The following is a 16,779-nucleotide window of genomic DNA, read 5'->3' on the forward strand; positions in this document are numbered from 1 at the left end:
TCCGCCTCCACGCAGGGCACAAACATATATAGTGATCTTGTTCCCTCTCTTTACTACCTTGAAAAAGTCGACAGAATAGAATGTGTTACTCACAGCGTCTTCAAACAAACCTCATTAAATATTTCTGGAAGGTCTGCTGAATGAAACAGAACTCTTTTCCCACTGATTTTCCTCAACCTTACAGTGATGGTGGGCTTTCATTACTCTTGAGACCCTGAGAGCTATGCCGGCGGTAGTGTAGCTACTGATAGGGTCACGTATGCCTGACAGGTCAAGGGGTAGGAGCCAGACGAAGAGGGATAACCTGCAGCTCCAGGTTGGGAATTGGGCTTGTTGCTAACAACCTCACACCGTAACAATTAAACTGTTCAGAAACCAGATAATCAGCCTCGGATGGCTGGAAATGGAAGGTAGGAAGACCCGGGCTGAGATTGTTGGAGATGTGCATAATGATCTTCACAGAATGGAAGTGAAGGAATAGAGAAAAATGGAGGCAGGTTGTTCAGGATGCCAAAGCAAACCCTGAGTTATAGCGCCGAAAGATGGGAAGGAACAGACCTCTTTGATAGGTTTTCTGTTCTCAGGTGCTCTCAGCTATGGAGATAGACTAGAAAATCTATGTTTCAGAGAGACAAAGGAAAGCGAGTTACGGTACAACAGTAAAAATTGAGCCTATTGTTTTAAATCTTGTTTTCTAAACAAATGTTATGTCACTCATATGCATGTTCACCTAATGGATTGGTTAGTTTGATAATTATCAGGCAGTAACGAGTAAACACGTTGCTCTCGCACATATATATAGCCTAATTAACTCAGCCAGAATTCAGGTGTGTAATGAGCAATTTAGTAACAAACAACTTGAATCGTTTTCCACAGATTGTGGCAGACAGGATTTCATACGAAAGAAGGCGGTTGCCTCCTTTTCATAACAACTTCAGTTGATGGACAAAGGAGGCTTACGTACAGAAAGTTACTTTTTATCCATCCTCTTGTTCCTGTTGTGCCGTTTCACCCTTAGCACGTCCCAGGTAGTATATCACGCACGCTAATATGACGTCACGCGAAGTAATCTCAACACGATGTTCAGTAGACACTTGTACTACCATTGCTATCGACATCCATCTAAGCAAGTATTTACCATCTTTCAGCATTTGTGAATATTCATCTATATTCAGAGCCATCGTGTTACCAGTTGCCCCACTGCCTGCAAGATATGAATCGGGCGTATGTACCTCGGTTGAAATGGAGACTGTAAAATAAATTTTACTTGCGTTGCAAATTCTTCTGGTGGGTACTGAGAGGAACTTCTGCAATAGAACTTGTGGTTATCTGTCTATGGCTCTACAGCTCCTAGTTGGGTCCTGGCCCTTTTTCAGTTTCTTAACCCGATACATAATCTGTAGGATTCCTTGGACGGGGTGAATCAACCCCTCACAAGACCGTTACCTACGCACAGAACAAACACATACGGAATAAACGCAGACATCTTTTGAGTGTTATTCGAACCACCGATCCCAGCGTTCGAGCAGGCGAAGACAGTTCATGGCTTAGACCGTGCGGCCACTGCGATCGGCGAAATATTATTAACGCCCTATCTCAATACTGACGCAGGCCGTTTTCAGCCTATCGAAACTCTGAAAAGAAATTTTATTTGTAAGCCTACACATCACCGCCTAAACAAAGTATGTGGCTCTTATAAAATAAAGTAAAATGGGACAGAATTGAGTGTTGTTTTATAACGAAGTTCGCTTCAATGTGATGCTGCATGTTTCGCCGTACTATTTCCGTACTTGCCTACTCATTGGGGCAGGATGAGGAAATAAATTACAGGCGAATTATAACTTTTTAGAGGCATTATGGGCTTACAGTATCGCCATATCTGTCGCTGTCTGATGAAGACAGATTTTCATGACAAGTAAATATGAATATTTTCCTCCTAGAGGCAATGGAAACTTTTTGCTTTATAATTCCTGCCACAAAATAATACTAATCCAGCGGCTGTGCCGCGGCATAGCTCAAGCGGTTAGTCGTTGGCTTCCCATCGCAAGCGACCCGGTTCGATCCCGGGTCTGGTCAAGTGGGATTTGTGGTGGGCAAAGTGGTGCTGGGACAGGCTTTCTCCGAGTCCTAAGGTTTCCCCTGTCAATCTTCACTCCACCAACTGCTCCACAATCACCCTCACCTATCATCTGGGGCCGGTACAATAGGCCAGAAGTGGCAGCAGTACAAGGGACTTAGTCCCACCCCACTAGCAATAAAAAAATGTAGCGGTTGATGGCGAGTCATACTGGCGTCACTTAGCAGAGAATCTTAAAGTTTCTCTCAATATTTAATTCTGTTGAGGATATTCTACTGTAAAATTTGAAATATGGACGTAAAGCCCCAGATAATTCTGCAATCAGCTCTAATCTTATGGCGATCACTAATGAACCACAGGATCTGGATATATGAACATTTCAATGAAGAAGAATAATGGATGTATCCGCAAGTTTTATGCGACAGATACTCTGCATGTTAACAGCATCTCTCAACAGTCTTACGTTTTTGGGCCAGGTAGTAAACGAAATCAGATTAGCACGTTGAATATTGATTCTTGAGGTCATATTAGTAAGGAGTCTACAGCGCCTTGCCATGTTCTGTACAGGACAGGTCTGGCACCGCGTGGGGTGTCAGTCTCTAAAAAGTAAAGTTGTCCCTGTGCTTAAATACGCTATGAAGGCGAATGGGGGAGTGAACATATAGATATACGTTTTCTTGACATCGGCACTAGCTGGAAGTGAGTGGTCAGTTTCACGCTTCAGCCGCTTTATCCCCAGGGAAGGAGCACTCTGAACCCATTGTATGGGAGGTTGTGTGGGCCCCAGACCCGGCCTGGGCGACATGGAGAAAAGAAAATTCTTGACCTTACCGGGACTCGACCTCCGACCATTCGGTCGTCCATCCTGTAGCCAGTCTACATACCCACTATGCTATATATATATTGTAACGTGTTGCCTATGTAACGCGAAGAATAATTTCACGCAGGTCTCGGATTTGGCGAATATGTTTAATGAACGCTTACTTCTGCACTAGCGAGTACAATGATTATCACTTTCAGTATCACAATTACTGCTTCTGCTACAGACAAAGCCAAACTGAAGACTGACTACTCTTCTGAGGTCAGATGCAAACTGAACTGTTCTCGGCAACTTCCAGAACTCACCTCTCAACTATCAACTCAGTTCAACTCTACTGTCAAAAATTGTCTGGTCCAAGTCCAAGTCACATTGCGACTGACGGTCAGTCAGTCAGTCAGTAGGTCTTGGTATCGAGCCCCATCTGGGGCTCATGACCAGATATTTATTACTGTTTGGCATTTACGGTCTTGTTCTGTGGGGCGCCCTCTCTGACGGGAGAACTGGTCTGCCTTTTGTATATTCTGCTGGCCCTTGCCAGTGCAGTCTTTCTCGGGTCTGAGTCCCTTGGGACTCGCGACCATATTTTACTGTCTCAGATTTGAGACTTCTCTTTTCGTCGCCTCCTACGAACCGCATGGTCACGGTGGAGGTATTAGACCTCGCCTCCACAGGGTGTCAACTGGAACTGTTGTCTAGTCTGTGTGAGAGAGAGATAGAGAGAGCGAAGAAGTGGGGGTGGTAGTGTGAGACACTGCATTGGGGGGGGGGAAGAAACTATATCTCCGATTTTTAAGGTTCCCAGGCAGTGCCCGCTTGTCCTTCTGGTAAAGATAGAGCATATGATCGGATTTTTTTTATTTTTGTTTGTGTTTGCTAACGTTGGGAGGACTATATTAAGGCGAAATTTTGATGTTAACAATGGGAGGGCTGCATGTGAGGCATGCAGTGCAACGTGGAATTTTGGTACCAATTCAGCATTTGCTCTAGTACCGACGAAAAGCACGGAAAACTTTGGTCGAGCTGGCCGGTCTCAGGACCTTCCGGATGCAAACTGACTTCTAGCCAGCAGTCCGGCTTAAATGTCCCTTCGAAGTTGCACCGTTATAACCTGGTCTCGGACGGAATATAGCGCACCATGTAGGAGTCTTTGGTCTCGGCTGCTGTCATGCAACGAACCCTCTGTTGTCCTCTCATCTCCGGGGAAACGCGTTTGTTGCTTAAGGTATTCCTAGGCGACGGCGGCCCACTGTTGTTGCGTTTCAATAGAAGTTTCACTTCCGGATTCCCGGGANGCCCTCTGGTACTCGGGTGCAGCTTCATTCAAACACATAGGTCAATGCTAATTATAATATTTACTTTGTTAGATACGAGACGAAGGGAAATAAATGGTACCAAGTATTTCCGGAATTTTTTCTGGTCGAATTTTATCGTGTGTAGATACTCTTTCGAGAGTTCTATTATCCATTTGTCAAGCGAAAAAGAAGATAATTCGGAAGATGAAGAAAGCCGTCTTCTGGGATGTGGTGCTCTAGCTGGTTCGCTCACGGATTTCTTCTTCTCTTCTACCCTTAAGATGGAGGCGATACATTCCTCCAAACTTCGGTTAACACAATTTCTACACGGCGCCACATCCCAGAAGACGGCTTTCTTCATAGTTACCTCCGTGAAAACCTCAGATCTTACAAATTCAGAAGATATTTCAAACTGTGATATTCTATCTAACTCTCTGCTACCCTTGTAGCATTGTATGCTCACAAGGACGAACAGTTCAGTGGAGTGTTAATACAAGCATTTGCTGGTATACATAGAATATTAATGACTCTAATGTATTGTATGTTCGGAAATATCGTCTTATAATCTTTGTCCTTTGTTCACATTCTCAAAACATTCTTCACAAAGAATGGAAGTCGCATGTGTGATAACATCTGTGTATGTGGTAGGTGCTGATAGAACATCAGTCCGTTGTTCTCTGAGACACTTTGATGGACTGAGAGATAGCACACCGCAGGTTTCAGCAATCAGTCACTTTGGAACGACATACGCGTGGTATCGACGTGCTTGAAGGCTGTCAGACTAGTTCACATGTGTATGCAACTAGCACAGACTCACAACACAAGGAAACCTCGATTTTACTCAGACGTAAGATTTGACAAATACTAACTTATTCCGTAATTTTGTCACTGAATCTTGTGAGTATGGTCACTTGCAAAGAACTCACATCCGCCACACGCACATGCCAACATGTCTGCCATACCTGTAAGCAATGCTGGAAATTTGATTTGAAACCTGTTTCTACACTGTTGTTATGTTACCCTGAATTGCATCAAGTGAGTCAAAGTGAGACCCTCCCAAGAAGTTTCAGTTTGGGGAACATGAGAAGTCGCAAGAGGGGCAAATCAAGGGTCGAAGGTGGACATTCAAACTTTGGTGTTTGTCTTTCGTCAGCAAGTCTCTTCACAGCCAACTGTTATGATGCAATCCACTTGCCTGGCCAAATATTTTAAGTTTGTTGTCCGAAGTGCTACAGTGAACATACAAAAAATTGAAAGGAGAGTTTTTGGTTCACTTTTTGTGGAGGAATATGTATTTTGTAATTGTCAGTTTCTTTGATGTAAAGAAGTAAAATTAAGAAAACATACATCGGCATTTCTTCGCTTATATTTTTGTTTCATATTGTAAGATAATGTTATGCTGCATTGCTTAATATCGGAACAAAATTAATTTCCAGAAACACAGTTGCACAAGTTTGCTTCCAGCTTAGTGAAATGCGTTTTCTTAGGCACAAATTTCGACATATGCAGTGGCAAACAGACGTAATGAAATCAGAATAGGCTAGTAACGATTTAATGATTTTATGATAACTGTTTTGGGGGCAACTATTTCGTATCCTGAAGGGCCCAGGTACTGAATGCAACCGAATTCTTTTACTTGAAGCCCGAGCTTCCGAAGTTACCCTTGAGTGGTCAGAACTTTTGTCTCATACCCTTTGATTCCATTTTCAAATCTCGACCATGAGGCATGCTATGTTGACAGATGTTTTTGTGTGTTTTTCTTCCACGTCAAAGTTCAGAATTTCAAAAGGGAACCGACAATGTATAAAAGGCTCCTATTCCGATAATTCTCGAAATAATTTAATCCTCGTTGTTAGGTCTGAGATTCTCAAGACGGCAAATATGATGTGACGCCCTGTAGTTTACTAGATACGAGTACAAACGTTTCGAAGACGAAGGTTGCCTCCATCTTTAGACTATATGAGTAAGGATAGCTCTGCCATGAAGAGAGGTGACAGTGAATTATTCCAAAACCTGGCATCTATTTTCAAAAATATTCATTACATCCCAAAAGACAGCAATGTTCAGTTCAGAATATTTCACCTTTGTGTCTCCTTTTTAACTCCTGAATATTAAAGTGTATAAAATTGTAATTCCACTCCCTTACCTAACTCGGATGTGAAATTTGGTATGTCAAGTTAAGCAAAGAACACAGATTAGTAATGTCAGAAGATAAGCTGGAGAGAAAGTTCATAATTATGAATTGCTTCCAAATTGGTATTGTCAGTGAATAAGAAAGGAAATATATTAATTGCTTAATGGCGCGACTTCCACATAAATGTACTGAAAATATGCGTGATTGTTTAAAAATAACTTACGAGTTGCAGACACACATACATAAAAAAAGTAAAACTATCCCTGTACCAAGTCATGAAGGCCCATAGGGTTGTAAGACGTTGAGGGTCCCGCACTATCTAGACAATCGGCTCAAAGATGGCGGTAAGGTTGTCAGCCATACGCGCCGGCCGTGCTTTACTCCACAGGAAAATTATTTAATTAATTCCTGGTACTCATTTCTGTTAGATGCTGAGTAAACCCCTGGGCCTAATGCGGCTGGAAGGATTAGGTCAACTGAAAAAAAAATCCAATGACCCCCATCGGGACTTGAAACCGCGGCCTTCCGGCTTGTAGCATAGCGCCTCAACCAACAGAGGTATAAAAATATTTGGAAATGATGAGATATTACGCTATAAATTAATATTAAACTAGAAACAAAACATTTGCAACAGTTCGTTTAATGATGTTTTCTGCTGTAAAATGCGTCACATGAAACTGCAACTCTGCATCCCTTTAGGCTACTGTTGCAGCCGGTTGAAGTCTGATAACGAGGCGGCCTGCTGACCCGAGCGCTCACCCGGTCTGCACCTTTGTGTGACAGCAATCTGTGTACTCCAGAAGAGAGTTTCTTCCTTCAAATTTCCATAACGTACCCCATTTGCATTGTGTTATAGTTGGTTGAGACACTATGCTACAAACCGGAAGGTCGCGGGTTCGAGTCCCGATTAGGTCATTGGATTTTTTAAATTGACCTAATCCTTTCAGGTGCACTAAGGCCCTGGGGTCGACACAGCCTCTAACAGAGATGAGTACCAGGAATCTTCCTGGGGGTAAAGGACAGCAGGCACATAAGACTCACAACTTTACCGCCATCTATGAACCGATTGTCTGGAGAAAATGTGGCAACCTCAACACCTCACAACCCTATGGGTCTTCACGGCCTGTTACAGGGATAAATTTACCTTAAAAAAAGTGAAGGCATCCTTGTAACAGGCCGTGGAGGCCCATAAGGTTGTGAGGTGTTGAGGTTGCCACATTTTCTAGACAATCGGTTCATAGATGGCGGTAAGGTTGTCAGCCCTACTCGCCGGCCGTCCTTTACCATCAAGAATATTCAAAGAATATTCTTGGTACTCTTTCTGTTAGAAGCTGAGTCGACCCCCATGGTCATAGTGCTGCTGGAAGGATTAGGCCAATTGAAAAAATCCACTGACTTAATCGGGACTTGCACCCGTGACCTTCTAGCTTGTAGCATAGTGCATCAATCAACTATAATCTATAATCAAACAATTCACCTTTCTTAAAAGAACACTAAAATGTATGTAATTCACTAAAATATTAATGTTAATATTTATAGTGAATTATATACATTTTAGTGTTCCTGAAAGAAAGGCGAAATGTTGGAATATGGACGGAATATTTTACAGTTTAAATGATACCCTGTTTACGTTCCCGTGGGTGTGAGGGCTGAAGGATATTATAATTAATTGTTACAAGCTGCTGATTCCTATTGGAAGGGTCTCAGTTTCGAAGGTCGGTCAGAGATAGGCTCTTCTTATTTATATATCTGGGACTTCTTCAATTCACTAAGCCCAGGTATTACGTTATTTGATGAGGCCGTATCATCTGCAGTAACAACGTACAGTAGAAGGATCTGAGCCGGTCACGGTAGCCGAGCGGTCTAAGGCATGCACTGTCTTCGCTCGCTCGGAAGCCGGGATCGTGGGTTCGAATCCCACTCAGGGCATGGATATTTAGTTTGTGTGTGTGCGATTTTCTGTGTTTGTATACAGGTAGAGGCCCTGCGACGAGCTGATCACCCGCCCAAGGAGTCCTACCGTCTGTGTAAGATCTAGAAAAACTGAAGTGAACGGAGAGTTTCATGGAGGTGGCCTAGGCCCACTGGGGATGTAGTGCCAAGGAAAGAAGGATCTGCTGGGGTTCCTTCATATATCTGAAGTATGAAGTTCAGTTCCTATTTCTCAGAAACCACCGAACAAGTTAGTCTAGCGGTAGCGCTCTAGATCTGAAATCGGGAGTTCCTAGCTTCGAAACTTAGGAGGTAGATCGGATAACATGGCTGATGATTTCTTTGGTTTTCTTCAGTCCCTCCAGACAAATACCTGGTATTACCTCGATTAGGCCACGGTCACTTCCTTTCAAGTAATTTAAAATTTGTCATTCGTCTATCATCGCACAATCCGACAGTATGTAGTCTCGATACAGGAAAGGCGTCATTAAATAACTTAAGGAAAATTAATTCACAGGAATATCACTGCCTCTCTCTTACAGAGACCAAAACGTTTAATGAGTAATTGATTTTATTTCAAGAATCTTAAGCATTTCATGAATAAGCTCCGTTGTTAATTTGTGTTAAAGCTGCTGGTAACTATATTAGCCACCGTGCGGTAGCGTAGTTGATTGAGGCACTATGCTACAAGCCAGAAGGTCGCGGGTTCAAGTCCCGATGAGGTCATTGAATTTTTTCAATTGACCTAATCCTTCCGGCCGCATTATCGCCCTGGGGTCGACTCAGCCTCTAACAGAAATGAGTACCAGTATTTAATTAAATAATCTTCCTGGGGAGTAAAGCGCGGCCGGCGTGTAAGGCTGACAACCTTACCGCCATCTTTGAGCCGATTGTCTAGATAATATGGGACCCTCAACGTCTCACAACCCTATGGGCCTTCACGGCCTGTTACAGGGATAGCTTTACTTATTTTTATCATTAAGGGTTGATGTTAATACACTTATGAAAGCTTTATTACGGAATTTTGCGTAACATTGGAAAATAACGCACTCGTAATGAGGCACGTGTTCCCCCGATCGGGAAAACTCTATAAATCTTCCTTCGATTAATATGTCCGCCTCCCTTTCGACGAGTCGCTAAATCTTAGTTCAAAACCTTCTGCGCAGGAGGGAGAGTATTGTTTTGTAAACTCTTACGCCACTGCGAAGTCTTCAAAGTGTTACGTGTATTATTTATGTTTTTTCCTTGGCACTACAGCCCCAGTGGGCCTAGGCCTACCTCCATGAACTTCTCCGTTCACTTCGGTTTTTCTCGATCTTACAGATTCGGTAGGACTCCTTGCCTGGTGATCAGCTCATCGCAAGGCCTCTACCTATATACAAACACAGAAAATCGCACACACACAAACTAAACGTCCATGCCCTGAGTGGGATTCGAACCCACGATCCCGGTTTCCAAGCAAGCGAAGACAGTACATGCCTTATACCGCTCGGCTACAGTGACCGCCAGATGTATTATTTATAGTACACACAATTTTTGACGTGGAATGTCGAAACCTGGATACATTTGCGCTGTAAACAGACCACTTCTGCAGGGCTCACATGTGCTTGAGCAGGAAATATGCAGGGCGCAGGAAAACAAGAAAATGAGACAATGAAATATTGTTCAGGGCTTCACCTTATCGGTTGAATATACGTTCTTTGTGGTTATGTGTTGCTTTTTTGATGGATGATTATAAATTATGTTTACCAATGTGTATTGACTTCTCAAATAATGTTGAGTACCAACTACGTCACAATGAAGTATAAACAGTGTTCGTAGATTGTTCTGTTACACCTAGACTTGAAGTTATTTTGATGTGTTGTGTGCGGTGGGCACTAATCATAAGAATGCATTAGTGTTATTGCTTCTGCAATTGCAATATTTAGTGACGCACGTTGAACTACTCAGGTTTTGAAATATCGAGTATTAAGATGATTTTCTTAGCGGCCTCCGTAGTCTAGAGATAATGTTCCCACCTCATGACTCGTAGTATGTGGGTTCAAATACCCGGCGGATGTCGTCGAATTTTTAAGGGCGGAAAAATTCAGGGAACAAGTCCTCCGGGAGGGACTTTAAGCCGTGGGTCCCGTGTCGTAGCTTTACGGCACGTAAAAGAACCTCATATCTCCAAAGGAGGTCACTGAGCCAAATTACCGGACGTTTCCCGCCCAATAGCAGTCTCTAATACCTCTGATAGATGGTGGAAGCATTATAGATACCTCTCAGCTAGTAGAGCCGGTCTCGCTTGCTGGGCGGGACCGATGGTAAGCACCAGTACCGGTAGGATATAGAGACTGGTAGAAATCATAGAGGGAAGCACAATGGACCAATACAGGTCTAAGTGCATGGGGAAACCCACCCTCTCCAATAACTAACTAACTAACTAACTAAGATGATTTTTAGTGATGAATTGGGAGGGATTCAGAAGGAAGGGAACACTGCGCAGTTTGTAATGCGAGCCCGAAATTTGGCCGTGCCATGGCTCAGTCAGTTAGTCGCCGGTTTCCTACACCGGCGGCCCAGGTTCGAGCCGAGGTCAGGTAAGGTTGGATTTGTGGTGGACAAAGTGACACTGGGGCAGGTTTTCTCCGAGTACTTCGGTTTCCATTGTCAATTATCATTCTGCTGACTGCTCTACATTCATCATCATCAACCATCTGTGGCTGGTACAGTAGGCCAACTAGTGGCCGACGTACCAAGTGGATTCATTTTAACCCCACCCCAATGAACCGAAAGAAAACTAAAAATCCGGAAATGACACGACATGTTTCGATCACACATTTTATGCATTCGTAGGTTCTAACAGAATTAACAATGCATGAGAGTGAAAAAATAATAAAATTGGTCTAATTTGAGGGAGAATTGACGGAACAGAATATATGTTCGTCTCTTGTACAATTATGAGCCGCGATAGCGTAGTCGGTATTGGGACTGGCTACGAGCCGGACGGCCGAGAGATCGGAGTTCGAGTCCTAGTTGGATCAAGAATTTTCTCTTCTCCAAGTCGTCCAGATCAGCTCTGGGGTCCACCGAACCTTTTGTACAATGGCTACCGGGGGCTCTTTCCTAGGGGAAAAAGCGGCAAGGGCGTGAAGCTGACCACTCACCTCCAACTAATGCCGAGGTCAAGGAAATGTGGATCTATACATCAACTGCCCATACGCCATGGCTCAGTGCTTAATTCGTTGAGCACGGGGACAACCTTACCTTTACTTTTACCTTGTACAATTATGTTACATTCATTTTATTCAAAGGCGTTGCTTTCTGTGAGGTGGCCCCAAAAATATTTCTGATCAAGCGGATTGGTAGAGAGGTAACGGTGTACCTCTGGAATTTCAACCAGGAAACCCGGTTATCCTGATGGAGGTGTTCGGTGGTTTTCCATAGTCCTTGCAAGTACAGGTCGGGATAGTGCCTTGACGGGTTACGAGCTCTTCCTCCTTAAGGACCTAATGCATATAAAGTGAATAGGTATTGTGCTCCGGGTTGCAGTTGCCTGGTAACTCCCTGATAGAGGAGAGAAAATTAAAAATGTGGCCGCCTTTCCAAAGTAAGGGAATTAATTGACTCTAATATTTTGATATTAACTAAACTTGCTTCCCTATAGACAAAAGGCAAATTACCACATCCTAGAGGAATTTTCCCAGCGCTCACTTAGAGCTGTGACTTTAAGAAGGAGGTGGGACAGAGTTTTGCAGCACGTGACTGTAGGTCGCAGCCTCTACCGATAAGGAAACTGAGAAAACAGGAGATCCTTCGAAAGACACTGACTGTGAACTTCACGCTGCCTTGAGGAGGTTTGCAAACCGTAGTATTGGGCATACCCAGGCAACATAAGGGAAGTGGTTCCAAGGTATCCTGACTAAGATTTGCATGAGATTTCTAATTCTCGCCAGACAAATGGGATAGTACCTAAAATTACTACAAGATGGCTCTCTTACAACCCCTGTCCATTATACCATTCCCTAGTCATCCCTCAGTCGACACTGTATGCTCCCTCTCTCTATAACTCTAAAGCCCTTTCAGTTTCTTAATCCTATATACGGTCGCTAGGACTCCTTGGACGGGGGATCAGCCTGTCGCAAGGCCTCTACCTACATATGATGAAAACACAAATATAAATCCATGTCTGGAGTGGGATCCGAACCCGCGACCCCAGTGTTCGAAAGGGCGAAGACGGTTCATGTCTTAGATTGCGCGACCACTGTGATCAGCCTAAAAAGTTATGCTAACGGCACGTGGTGTTCCCAAGCCGTCACCCATCCAAGTACTAACAACGCCCAATATTGCTTAATTTCGGTAATCGGACGAGAGCCGGTGCTACCAACGCTGTATGGCCGTTGGCAGGCGGCACTGAATGCTCTGAACTATTGAAAGGTTCCTTAAATTAGCCTTACAGAGGCCTAAATAAAACGAGTGCCTATCACCGGGTCTTATGCTCAGTCAGATGAGTCATGTCCACTCATTTTTCTTTTAAGTTTCATTTTAATTTTATATGTTTACCTGAGCTTACGTCTCCCACGTGTTCGTTCGTATTTTAATGTTTCCCGACTGAACTATTGTATTTCTATGCGTGCTAAGTGTTCAGACAAGAGTATCCTCCTTGTTGTGATCACCCTAATTATGACTTACACCGTGAAGGGTATATAATTTATGCGCTCGCTATGTAATTTAGTATTACGTATTCCACAAATAGTAACCTGCATACATCTGTTAGTTTCTGTGTGTCCCTTGGTCTGCGCCTTCTAATATGAGTCCATACAATTTTTATGACGTTAGATTTTGTCAGCCGGTCACGGTAGCCGAGGGGCCTAAGGCATGTACTGTCTTCGCTCGCCCGGAAGCCTGGATAGTGGGTTCGAATCCAATGCAAGGAATCACTGTATGGTATGTGTATATGTTTATTTGTGTTTGTGCTGTCCTATGTTTAGGTAGAGGCCTTGCGACGAGCTGATCACTCGTCCAAGGAGTCCTACCGTCTGTAAAATGATCAAAATGAAAAAGAACTCAACACCGTAAGGTATAGAAGAACGGATTAAGTAAGTGAGTAGGTCGTGCCATAGCTCAAGCGGTTAGTCGCTGGCTTCCCACAGCGGCGGCCCGGGTTCGATCCCGGTTCTGGTCAAGTGGGATTTGTGGTGGACAAAGTGGCGCTGGAACAGGTTTCTCCGAGTACTTCGGATTCCCCTGCGAATCTTCATTCCACCAATTGCTCCACAATCACCCTCACCTATCATCTGGGGCTGGTACAATAGGCCAGAAGTGTTCGCAGTACAAGGAAATTAGTCCCACCCCATTGGCAATAAAAAAAGAGTAAATAAGTAGATTTTGTCACCGTCATTTAAGGAAGTGGTGTTACTCATTGCCACGTATTACTGCAGGTGCTTTAAGAAAGGACGTTCATTAAACCGTAATCAAAGAAGATAAACAGAAAGTCTTGGTGTAAAGGGCTCTGAACATTCTGACGGCGGTGTATGACAATCAGGATTACCGGGCGATGAAAAGGTTCCAAAAAACCAGCAATCCAGAGTATTTTGGTGTAGTGGTTAGCATTTTCCTTCTTATCCTCCAGCCCCGGTTTCAAATCTCGGGCCGTTGTACGGTTAACTTGTCTCAGATATTTATTGGGCTTTCTCACTTTCTCTTTCTCTTCTCCATGTCGTCCAGACCGAACTTGGCCCCCCCCCAGCCTTCTATCCAATGGGTACTGGGGGGCCCTTCCCTTGGGGTAAAGCAGCAGGAGCGTGAATCCAACCACTTACCTCCAGCTGGCGCCGAGATCAAGAAAATATTGATGTATATATCAACTTCCCCATAGTTGTTAGTTTGTTAAGCACAGGGACAACTTTACCTTTATCTCCTCACACTCTCAAAACAAAATCTGGAATACGAGGCCTGTCGCAAAATAGGTTACGACCTCTTCCTTCTGCATGCTTTCAGAATTATCCTTCCATTCGGCCCCACATAATTAATGTAACTGAAGGAAAGCCAGTTGTTAAATAAACCAAGAAATGTAGGCCTTTGGTATGGGTACACTCAAGATAAACTATTTTAATCAGATTTTCCAACCTCAAAGCTCGGGCGCCGAGTCATTAGTGGAGTGTTTCCCGGTATGATACCGTCGGTCTGTATCTAATGAGGAGAATTTTTATCATATTTAAAACTTTCGGAAATTCTGCCTTTAAAACCATAGGGTAACATTACAATGGTCTTTATGAAAACTACCAAAATAAAACAACTGTAAGATCAGTCAGTCCCAGCGGCTGGAGGGCAAGAGGGGAAGCAAAGAAGCGAGGTTGATGAGAAGCGAGATGGAAAGCATGTTCGTGCAGAAGCTTCATAAACATCCTATAGACGCGCTATAATAAGGGTTTATTACAGCGGAAGGCGTTTTAAAAAGTATACTTCAGAAAAGTAGTGAACGAGCTTTTTATACACATGCAAACTTACTGGTGTATTGGCAAGTGGTTTGTATGCTGATAAAAGTAAAACCTGCAGACAGGAATTACGTCACACAAGTGGGATGTGGTCAAACCAGACTTTATGACGTTGTTTCCTGTCCACAGTCATTTCAGTGTAACGAAAACATTCTGGGCAAATCGAATAAGAACATTTTGAAAGCCGGAGCTGTGAAAATAAACCCCATATATTCCTGTTGTAACGGATGAATTTGTAAGATATACGCGCTGTAAGAAATTGGGACGGATTTTTAGCCTTGTTAGAGAAACACGAAACTCAGTTTACATTGTCACGTCAGTTGTCACGCTGGAGACTTAGCCCCATTTTGGGATTATAGGCAGTGCCTTAAATTGCAACGACTAGGCTAACGGAATGAATGTCTCTGGGAAATTGAAAATAGAAACACCTTAAATTTTCCTAAAAATTCAGACCTTTTCTTAGTGGACTAAGAAGAAGCATGCCTATATTTTGGGAGTAATGCTTATAACTTAAGCCCATTTAATTCAGTATTTATTAGATTTATGAAATGAAATGTCCTCACAAGAGTGAAAATGTATTCTGTGTTCTACCAACCAGCATTTCAAAGGAACTTGTTGTTCTATCTTCAGGGTAGAGTTTATGTTAGACCGCCTTTGTGGTCAAGTGGTCGGAGTTCCTGGCTATAGATCCAAAGGTCCCGGTTTCGATTCCCAGCACTACTAGATTTTCTGAAAAGTAATGGGTCTGGAACGGGGTCCACTCAGCCTCGTGAGGACAATTGAGGAGCTATTTCAAAGAAGTAGCGACTCCGGTCTACAAAACCGAGATTAACGACCGTGGGGATCCGTTGCGCTGATCACGTAACACACTATCCTCAAAACTTGGCACTAAATTTGCCGACAAGCGGCAGTCGCTCGGACGGTATACTTCGCTTGCTGACTACAGGCTACGGAGTTTGTTTTCTTATCAGCAGCAGATTCCTTCGATACTTTGTCAAGCACCTACCAGAACGCATAGCGAAACATCTCAGAAAATTTCACTCCGCGTATGTTGGATTTACTTTACAATTCTGTCTTAATTCGGGGGCTCGCGGTAGCATAATTGGTCTAGGCGCTATGCTACAAGCTGGAAGATGGCGGGTTTGATTCCCGATAAGGTTATTGGATTTTGCAATTTACCCAATCCTTCCGGCCGCACTATGGCCCTAGGGTCGACTACGAACAGAAATGAGTACAAGGAATCTTCCTGGGCATAAAGGACGGGCGGCCGGCGCGTAAGGTTGACAACCTCACCCCCCATCTCTGACCTGATTGTCTAGAAAATGTTGGAGCCTCGACGTCTCACAAACCTATGGGCCAACACGGCCTATTAAAGGAATAGCTTTACCTTACCATCCTTTTTCTTACCTTTACCTTTCTGTATGAAATTGTCACACATTGAAATGATCAAGGAGTCCTATAAAGTTCATAATAATCTGAGAGTAATTTTGGTTTTCATAAGTCTCTGAACGGAAAACGAAATAGGATATTGTATTTTCCACCTGGACAACACTCCTCGGGTTAAACTTCCCTATTTATGAAATTGCTGTGTTTGTGGTCAACTCCGTGCAGTACATCAGGGTTCATGCAGCATGAAATTCGGTCTAATCCTCTCGTAATCTTTGCTCCGTATAAGATTCCTGCGGTTTTGGTTTCAAAGCAAGCGGCTCGTATTTTGGCGTATCATTCTCACACCTTGCTTCTGGTTAATACTACTTGGGTTAGCATCTTGGTTTGAACACCCATAATTTGTTCCAGATCGAATATATTTTACATTTTAAAACTTCGAGTGCCACAGTGTAATAAGTCTCTGTATTGTGATGAGGTCCATGTAATTCGAAGTAATTTGGGATCCGTTTGCTTCTAGAGACTTCATGTAGTGGCTGTCACTCACGCATTTCTGTCAATATTATTTTCTGAAAGGTGAAATACTGTAAATAAAGTGTTCCTGTTTTACGAGTCTTTGACGCAGAAAATTTATTTAAATATTGCAATTTTATTTTAGG

General features: G+C 43.3%; 1 protein-coding gene and 1 pseudogene across 1 annotated transcript in view; both read right to left on the reverse strand.

Annotated features, from left to right (window-relative positions):
• The window catches only part of LOC111863308 (flocculation protein FLO11-like), a 208,396-nt gene that overhangs the window by 136,815 nt on the left and 54,802 nt on the right, over window positions 1–16,779 (reverse strand). The gene's annotated exons all lie outside the window — the stretch shown is intronic.
• On the reverse strand, window positions 12,524–12,642 carry LOC111863309 (annotated as a pseudogene).

Source organism: Cryptotermes secundus, unplaced genomic scaffold, assembly GCF_002891405.2.
Source record: "Cryptotermes secundus unplaced genomic scaffold, Csec_1.0 scaffold105, whole genome shotgun sequence".
Classification (NCBI taxonomy): Eukaryota; Metazoa; Arthropoda; class Insecta; order Blattodea; family Kalotermitidae; genus Cryptotermes; species Cryptotermes secundus.